This window comes from Marmota flaviventris, chromosome 4, assembly GCF_047511675.1.
Source record: "Marmota flaviventris isolate mMarFla1 chromosome 4, mMarFla1.hap1, whole genome shotgun sequence".
NCBI lineage: Eukaryota > Metazoa > Chordata > Mammalia > Rodentia > Sciuridae > Marmota > Marmota flaviventris.
The window spans coordinates 27,458,606-27,466,987 of NC_092501.1; positions in this window are offsets into that span (position 1 = coordinate 27,458,606).

Here is an 8,382-nt window from a genome sequence, read left to right on the forward strand (position 1 = left end):
GCCGATGCCCTCCTCACCTCTCACCGGGGTTACTGCCGGTCAGAGACCCGGCCTTCAGGGTTATTAGCGTTCAAGCCGCACGTAGCTCCTGAGCCCACGCAGCCAATCAGCGGCCACTCGGCTTGTCAGACGGCCATCCGAGCCAATCAGAAGGCGCGACCGCTACAGCGCGACCGCTTCAGCCCGTTCGCTGTCGTCTTTCTACTTTCTCTGCCCGCGTTAAGGCTTCTGTCGGACTTCGCCCGCCACACGCTGGAACGCGGAAGTGAAGACTGCCTTCCACAGCGGGAAGTTCTTTTGTGCACTTGTGCGCTTCGAGAGCTCCCGGAATGGGAGAGGCCGCTCCTACCCAGCATATGATCTCCTTTCGTGCCCAAAAGAAATGCAAAGAGCTTTAGCCTTCTGGACAGCCAGCCCCTCCCCTGGGGTCTATGGCCTGTGTAGGCACTTGTTCCCCAGCTGCTCTTGAGGTTGGGGAGACCTGGCTAAGCTGGGAGAGTCGGTGGGCAGGGCGCATTGTGATTCTTGTCTGTATAGTGCAAAATACCTGTCACGTAGGAGTCAGAAAAACTTATGAGGAAGAGCCCAAGGTAAAACAAAAGTGAAGCGTTAGGGAACGTTCCAGGCTGATGTCACCCGACATGAAGGGGGTGCGGAATGGGAGGGAAAGGTGCCTGCACAGAGGGTGCAAATTGCTTCTTATCTGATAAGGAGTCATTAGATATGTTCAAGCAGGACAGGAAAATCTGTGCAACAGCAGAGCAGAGCAGAGGAGTCCAGACTGGGGCTGGTAGATTAGATTAAGTCTTTGGTACAACTCAGGTGAGGAGCAGGGGTAGTGATGGAAATGGAAAGGAAGTCCGAGACGTTTGGAACAGACTCAATAATAACACTCAGTCGATCGAAACTATGAGATGATGGAAAGGAATTGAAATGCCTTTTTTTTAATGATGCAAAGGAAGTACTTTCAACAATTGAAATAGGTAATTTTTTAAAAGAAGTAGAGGTGAGTGTTGTAGCTCTGGTAGAGCCTTGCTTAGAATGTTCAAGGCCTTGAGTTGAAAGAAGGAAGGAAAACAAGAAGAAAAAAGATTTGGAAAGGGGTTAGGAGTTCAATTTTTGATGTAGTTTGAGTTGCAAAAAGTACATGTACATACAAATACTACCCAATAGGCTCCTGGGAATCAGGATCTAGTGTTGGGAAGAGAAATAGAGATGAAATCTAAATGAGTCTATATAAAGATAGAGAGAAAGTTGATAACCTAAGAAGAAATTATAGACTAGGAAGGTCCAAGGGCAAGATAATGGGAATTAGAAACAAAACAGGAAGAGAACACAGTGGTAACAAAAACAAAAGACACATTTTTAAAAAAAATTGAATAATGTAATATAATTGAAAAATAGTTTCACCAAGAGGGAGCAGGAAAAAACACATATCAAAAGTATTTGGTTAAATAGATTTTGTCCTTTTTATTTGTTTCTATTATTTTCCCCTTTTGGTTTTTTTTTTTTTTTTTTTTTTTAACAGTGATTTGAAGGAATACTATGTAGCCATTAAAATTAAGTTCTTGGGCTGGGGTTTAGCTCAGTGGTTGAGCATGTACTTAGTGTCCATAATATCCCTAACATTTAAAAAAAAGTTATAAAAAAACTATTATTAATTTCCATAGAAAATGTCCAATGCATCTTAAGAGAAATATTCAGATTAAAGAATGGTATGTATACAATTATCCTACACTTAAAAAATGTATACGTGGCAGCAAAAGGTCATGAGGGAATTTTTAGCATAAGAAACTTGTTCTGTGTTGTTCAGGTGGTGGTTACACAGTTATATACAATGACCCCCAATCCTCTAACTATAATACCTTCTTTAACCCATTATGCCACAGTTTTCCATTCTGTGAGTATTTCAATGAAATTGACAGGTACATTAAAATAGGTTGGAAATCATAACTACAGATTATATATTATTAATATTAATTTTATATTATAATTATTTTATCACTTAATCGTCATATATATTATATGCTATATTTAAGTTTTTATAGGGTGCTCCACATCTGAGACAATGGGACAAAATGGGTTAGAGAGGGACACATGTTGATTGTCCCTACTTCATAACAGTGTGATGCTGTACTTTATGTAGCAAAAGAAAGCACATTGCCTAGAACACAAGAACTCAGTGAATGAAGAGAAAAATGGTGACCCAGAACCACTGCATAGAGGAGGCAGACTGGGAACATGGCCTGGAAGAATAAGTCAAGACCACACCTGGCCCTCCACAACAAAACCATTGAAAAAATGACCCAGAAGTGATTCACTTCAGACTGAATCACTTATCTTTGTCCATATTTTTTATCGGAACATTGTAATTATACATAATGGTATAATTCATTGTTACATATTTGTACGTGCATGTACAAATTATATTATAACTATATATAATATAATTATATAATAACATAATTATATTATAACAATATAATTTGGTCAATATTATTCAGGAAATTTCACTTATGAGAGGACTTGGAAGATGACTTAAACCATGCCACAGAAGTAGACTTTTTTTTTTTTTTCTTATTGCTTCAGGGCTTTGAATGAAGCCTCCTTTCTCTTTGGTCAAAAGAGAAATCGATTTGAAATCGATTGCTTGGACCTTTCAATGGAAAGTAAGGAAGAAGAAATATGCAAGTATTGAGTCAGCCTGGTTTTGAAACTTATAATTTCAATATAAAATTTTAAGTTGTGCCGCAGTCTGGCTGGGCACAAAATCATGAGCCACTCAAGCAGGAACAAACTTTATTTTTTGAAACTGCCGCCAATGCTCCATCCGCGCCCGGGAAGATTTTCGATGGACCCATGCCGCAGTTCTCCCGGATCCCAAGAGGAGGTTCCTCCTCCGGAATTCCCTCCTACCGCACTTCCCCAACCAATGGGAACTCTCCAGGAGTCCCGTAGCAGGCCGAGGTGGACAGCAGGAGTCCAATATCCATATGAATGCAAATCTTAACATAATCATATCATCTCAATGGCTTGCTGGCATCACCTTTCAACCAAAAATGCCATGCATCATATTACTTGGCTGTGGCTCTTAGCAAAGTTGCCCAGAAGAAGTTATCTGGTGAAAACAGACTAAAAACAGAGCCAGGGATTCTAATATGATTCTGGGTGAGCAGATCCCAGAATCATCCAGTGTTTCCCTTCCCTCTCCTTAGTGTCCTTGTTATGTGGGTGAGTGGTTGGGGGAAGACAAGTGAGATCTGAAACAAGACAGTGTTGTCACAGAGATTGGGGAGAAGGGTGTTGTTCATTTGAAAAGTCTCTGTAGTTACCTTGTATTTTTTTCCATATTTTATGCCTGTTAATTTCTATATAACTTAAAGAGTGAAAATTTTTCATAAGGCTTGTTATGAAAATAGTAGGACCCCTTCCTCGTCACCATTTTCTGCTTCTCAGAGACAACCTTTGAACTTCTTTTAGCTCACTCTTTGGAAGTCCCTTCTGTATCTCTGTGACATGTGACATATAAGCACATGGCCACTTAGTGATTTAAACCCTTTTACATTACTTATTGACTTCTCTCCAGGTCGGAAGAGAATTTTATCTTTTTCCCCATCACCACTAGTACAGCCACCACTCACTTATTCACATGGGCACCTGGATGATTCACTTTCTCAGTACTCTAAGTACAGTTGTGTTGTAATTTTGGTTATATCTGTAGTCCATGTTTATATTACTTAACTATTGTTCACTCAGGAGACATGTGATTCCCTCCTGTGTAATTTTTTGTTTTCTCTGGACCTAATAACTGGTTTTCTTTTAGATTTCTGTGCACTTGCACTTATTATTAGTTCCACCCAATCTCCCCACCAACTTCTACATCTCATCTCAATACATTTGGTCACATCAGGTATTCTCTCAATTTCAATGTCCTGGAGCAGTCTCTCCTGAACCTGTCACCTGTTCCATCCTGGACTGGGTGCTCCACGAACCTCCTGCCCTCCTCTTCTCTTAGGACTTCTCAGAAGTATGATTCTAGTGATTCCCTTTGCTTCTTGCTGGCATTGTATCTTCTGTTCATGGATTCTTTGTGTTCTTTTTTCTTCGTTCACTGTCTTTGGGGAATTGTTCATTTTCTATTAGTCTCACAAGACGTAGAATGTTTTCAGTTATCTCTGGATCTCCAGTTTTCTGAAATTTCATGTTGATATGCCTTGGTATGGATCAATTTCCATGCATTGTCAAGGATATTGTGTGGACCCTTCAAATCTGAGAATGTATTTTGGTGATGTATTGATGATTTTCTCTTCTTCCTCCAATTTTTTTGTTCTCTGTCTTAAATCTCCAGAATTGCAGAATTGATCTTTAATTAAAAAATACACACACACACACATATATGTATATATATATATACATATGTACATATGTATATATACATGTATGTGTGTGTATATAGATATAGATAGATATCTTCTCTATTTTTAATTTCTTTTTCTTTACTTGATTTTTGGGAGATTTCTTTACCTTCATCTTATAACCATCCCCTTTTTTTTTGCATTTTATATCATACCTTAATTGTCAGTGGGCTTATTATTATTGTCGTTGTTGTTATTATTTTTATTTTTATTCCTTTTTGTATTATCTTGTTTGTTCCTTGGATTCAGTGTTTTCTCTTATTCCTTTAAGAATTTTAATGATAGTTTAGAGAATATTTTTTCCTTCTCCCTACATAATCTCTTTTCTCCTATGTTCCAAATTTCTTTGTTGTTGTTGTTTTTGCTCTTTTGTTTTGGCAGATCTGTCTGAGGTGCCTGATGATCCACACCTGTTTGTTTATGTAAAACAGTGGGTACAAAGCCCTAGGAAGCTCTGAGCGAGCACCTCATGTTCAGTGAGAGCTGATCTCTGCCTGTGACAGAAATGTTTGAGTGATTTCAGATGTCAGTATCATAGCTTTTTCCTTCCAGGCTCTTAGAGTCTGCAGAGAAGGTTCTTTCAGTTCCTGCTTGAAGTGTTGAGGCCTGGCTGCTGCATTCTACATGCTGAAAAAGAGAAGGATCTTATGAGTCTGATATCCAGTATGTAAGTCCTTCTCTTTACCCTCCCTTCCCTTCCCTGTCATTTTGCAGTTTCTATCTCCTGACTCCACCACACTGATGCAGTCACTCTGCCCTCAGATGAATTTCATGTTCCCCAGTTAGAGGTCCTGGAGTTTTCTCCAACCAGTAAATAGTTTCCAGTGTTTTGTCTGGAGTCTGGGGCATTTCCTTCTTCAACAGATCAGTGATCCTGTCCTTAGGATTCTGTGCCCTCCCCACCTCCCTCCAAGGCAGCTAGTGCCTCTGGATCTTGAGCCTTTGTGGACTTCTTCCATGGAAACCATGTTGCTTCTGTGCTGTCCCCAGTGCCTGCTTCAGCTTCACTGGTTCTGATTCAGGTTCAGTCTTAGTCATCCACCTGTGTTGCAGCTTCCAGAATCTGCCTGTAGTCTCTTCTCCCATTTTTTTCCATCCTTGGATTATGCCTGTTAAATAATTCATTTACTATGACTTTGCTAGAGTTTGGGGAGGGAGCCTGTACAGGTGTTCACTCTATCTTCCTTACCTGAGATTCTCTTGTGTTTCTCAGAACCTTCTTATTCTGCACATATTTATTGGGTGCCTGCCACAGTCTGGCTGGGCACAAAATCACGAGCCACTCAAGCAGGAACAAACTTTATTTTTTGAAACTGCCGCCAATGTTCTGTACGCCCCGGAAAGATCCGATCCACACAGACATCCTGGCACGCCCAGAGGAAGTTCCTCCCCCGGAACTCCCTCCTACTGTAATTCCCCAACCAATGGGAACTCTCCAGGAGTCCCATAGCAGGCCAAGGTGAACAGCAGGAGTCCAATATCCATATGAATGCAAATCTTAACATAATCATATCATCTCAATGGCTAGCTGGGGTCACCTTTCAACCAAAAATGCCATGCATCATATACTTGGCTCTTAGCATCTCCCCCCTTCTGTTTAAGCAACAAGCAATCTGGCTAGGGACCATGCCTGTTAGGTTTGTCCAATTCATCATATGGTTCTTACCCGTCATCGGAAAACTGACCTCTAGGCGTCAGCCTCCTGTCTTAGGTTGATACCACTGCAATTGGATCATACCCGTCACTGACTACCGGTCCAGCATATAGCCATACTTGTGGATAGGCCTATGCACCAGTGGGGGGGTGAGGTTTTTTGCCTCACCTCTGTTGGCCCCCAAATTTGGCCTTGGTGCTGGTGGGGGGTTGAGGTTCTTTGCCTCACCTCTGTTGGCCCCCAACATTAGACCATCACTAGTAGAAGGGAGGAGGATACAGAAATGCCACGACACCGAGTCAATGGACGGCTCCTAGGAAAAATTGCATCACTGGTGACACATCAGCAAAGATACGCTAGCACTACCATAATTCACTGCATCAACAGATAGATCACAATGCATACAAGTGATACATAGTCCAGGCAAGTTTTGTAAGCAGTTCAAAGCAGAGGAATCTATCAATATGTCCATATCCTCCCAAAATAAATCGACTCATTGATTGAGCATTACTTGTTGAGTTATTAATCATTGATGTATCAGTTTATACAGTCTGTTGTGATAACTCTCGAAGAAGTTGTAGTTTGGTTTCATCTTTGTCTTCACCGGCACTGGGATGAAAATAGGAATTCTGACAATGATGCTTAAAAAAAAAAAATGTAACATTTCAACAGGTACTAAGAAAACAATATTTAGAACAATTTACATTATCCTGGACAGAATTATTACATATAATTAAAAGGAAAGGTGAAAGTAAACAAACAGATCTGTTAACCTCCTATTTGTTCATATATTAAAACAATCCTCAACAGCTGTTTACCCAAATAAATTAAACTATTAAAATCACATGAATAATAAAAAAAAATTCGGATCCATAATTATGAGCGCTCCTCATATATGATATATGGACATACGCACATACAGACATACAACACAAAACAGAAGTGTGCACACGTAACATACAACACATAAGATACAATAGTAAAGGCCTTGTAGCTTTACCTAGGTGAAATCTCCATTGCAATGTTTAAAAACTCCACAGTCAAAAAATAAAACTGATCAGAAAAACATTAACCTGGGTCTGTATGAGCTCAAAAATAAAATAGAACTTTATGATGTGGAAAAAAGCAATAATAAAATAGATATTGAAAAAAGCATCCTGGTTAATCACTGTCGCAGATGTAAGAATAGCCAAGCTGGAGTTCTGGATATCAGCTGTTACGGATTTGAGTCAAATCATCTTCCTTTTGGTTTGTAGAAATTGTTTTGGTTAATCTCTCTGGAATCCAAATTGGCTGCTGTTCTCCCTGTGGAAAAAACACAAACAGAGCCCCGACTCCAGACTATCACTGGGTCAGGACCTTTCCATTGTCCTGTTAGAATATCCTTCCAAAGTACCTTAGGCTTATGTACAATTTTTGGATACAAATGTCTTTCTGCAGCACTAAGCCCTGATGAATCCAAATTTTAAAAGTTTAGAGTAAAAAGGGTTATTTTAAGTTTATCTTTGGGGGATATATACCCCTTTCCAATTCCCTCCTTTTGTTTTAATAAGTACATTTTAATAGTTTGATGAGCTCTTTCAACTATGCCTTGTCCTTGTGGATTGTATGGAATTCCTGTTATGTGAGTAATGCCAAATGATGAGCAAAATTGTTTAAAAGAGGTAGACGCATAACCAGGACCATTATCTGATTTTAACTGTTTTGGAACGCCCACAGTGGCAAAATTTTGTAAGCAATGAGCTATAACATCTTTAGTTTTTTCTCCGGCATGAAGGGAGCCCATCAAAAATCTGGAAAAAGTATCAACTGTAACATGCAAATATTTTAATTTTCCAAATTCTGGCAAGTGTGTGACGTCCATCTGCCAAATATGGTTAGGTATCAGTCCTCTAGGATTGACTCCAAGATTAACTTGTGGTAAAAAGGTCACACAATTTTGACATTGTTTTATTATATGTCGGGCTTGTTCTTTAGTTATTTTAAAACGCTTTTGTAAAGTATTAGCATTGACATGGAACCTTTTATGAAAATTTATAGCTTCTTCTATTGTGGAGAAAATATGTATGTCATGTGTAGATTTATCTGCTAATTCATTGCCCAAACTAAGGGCTCCAGGCAATCCTGTATGTGCCCTGATATGTCCTATAAAGAATGGATCTTTTCTGTCCCAGATTAGACTTTGTATAGTGGAAAACAAAGAGAAAACAGTAGAAGAAGGGCAAATCCTACCAGCATCTTCAAGGGATACTATAGCATTAACTACATACTGACTATCAGAAAAGAAATTAAAAACAGAATCTTTAAACATCA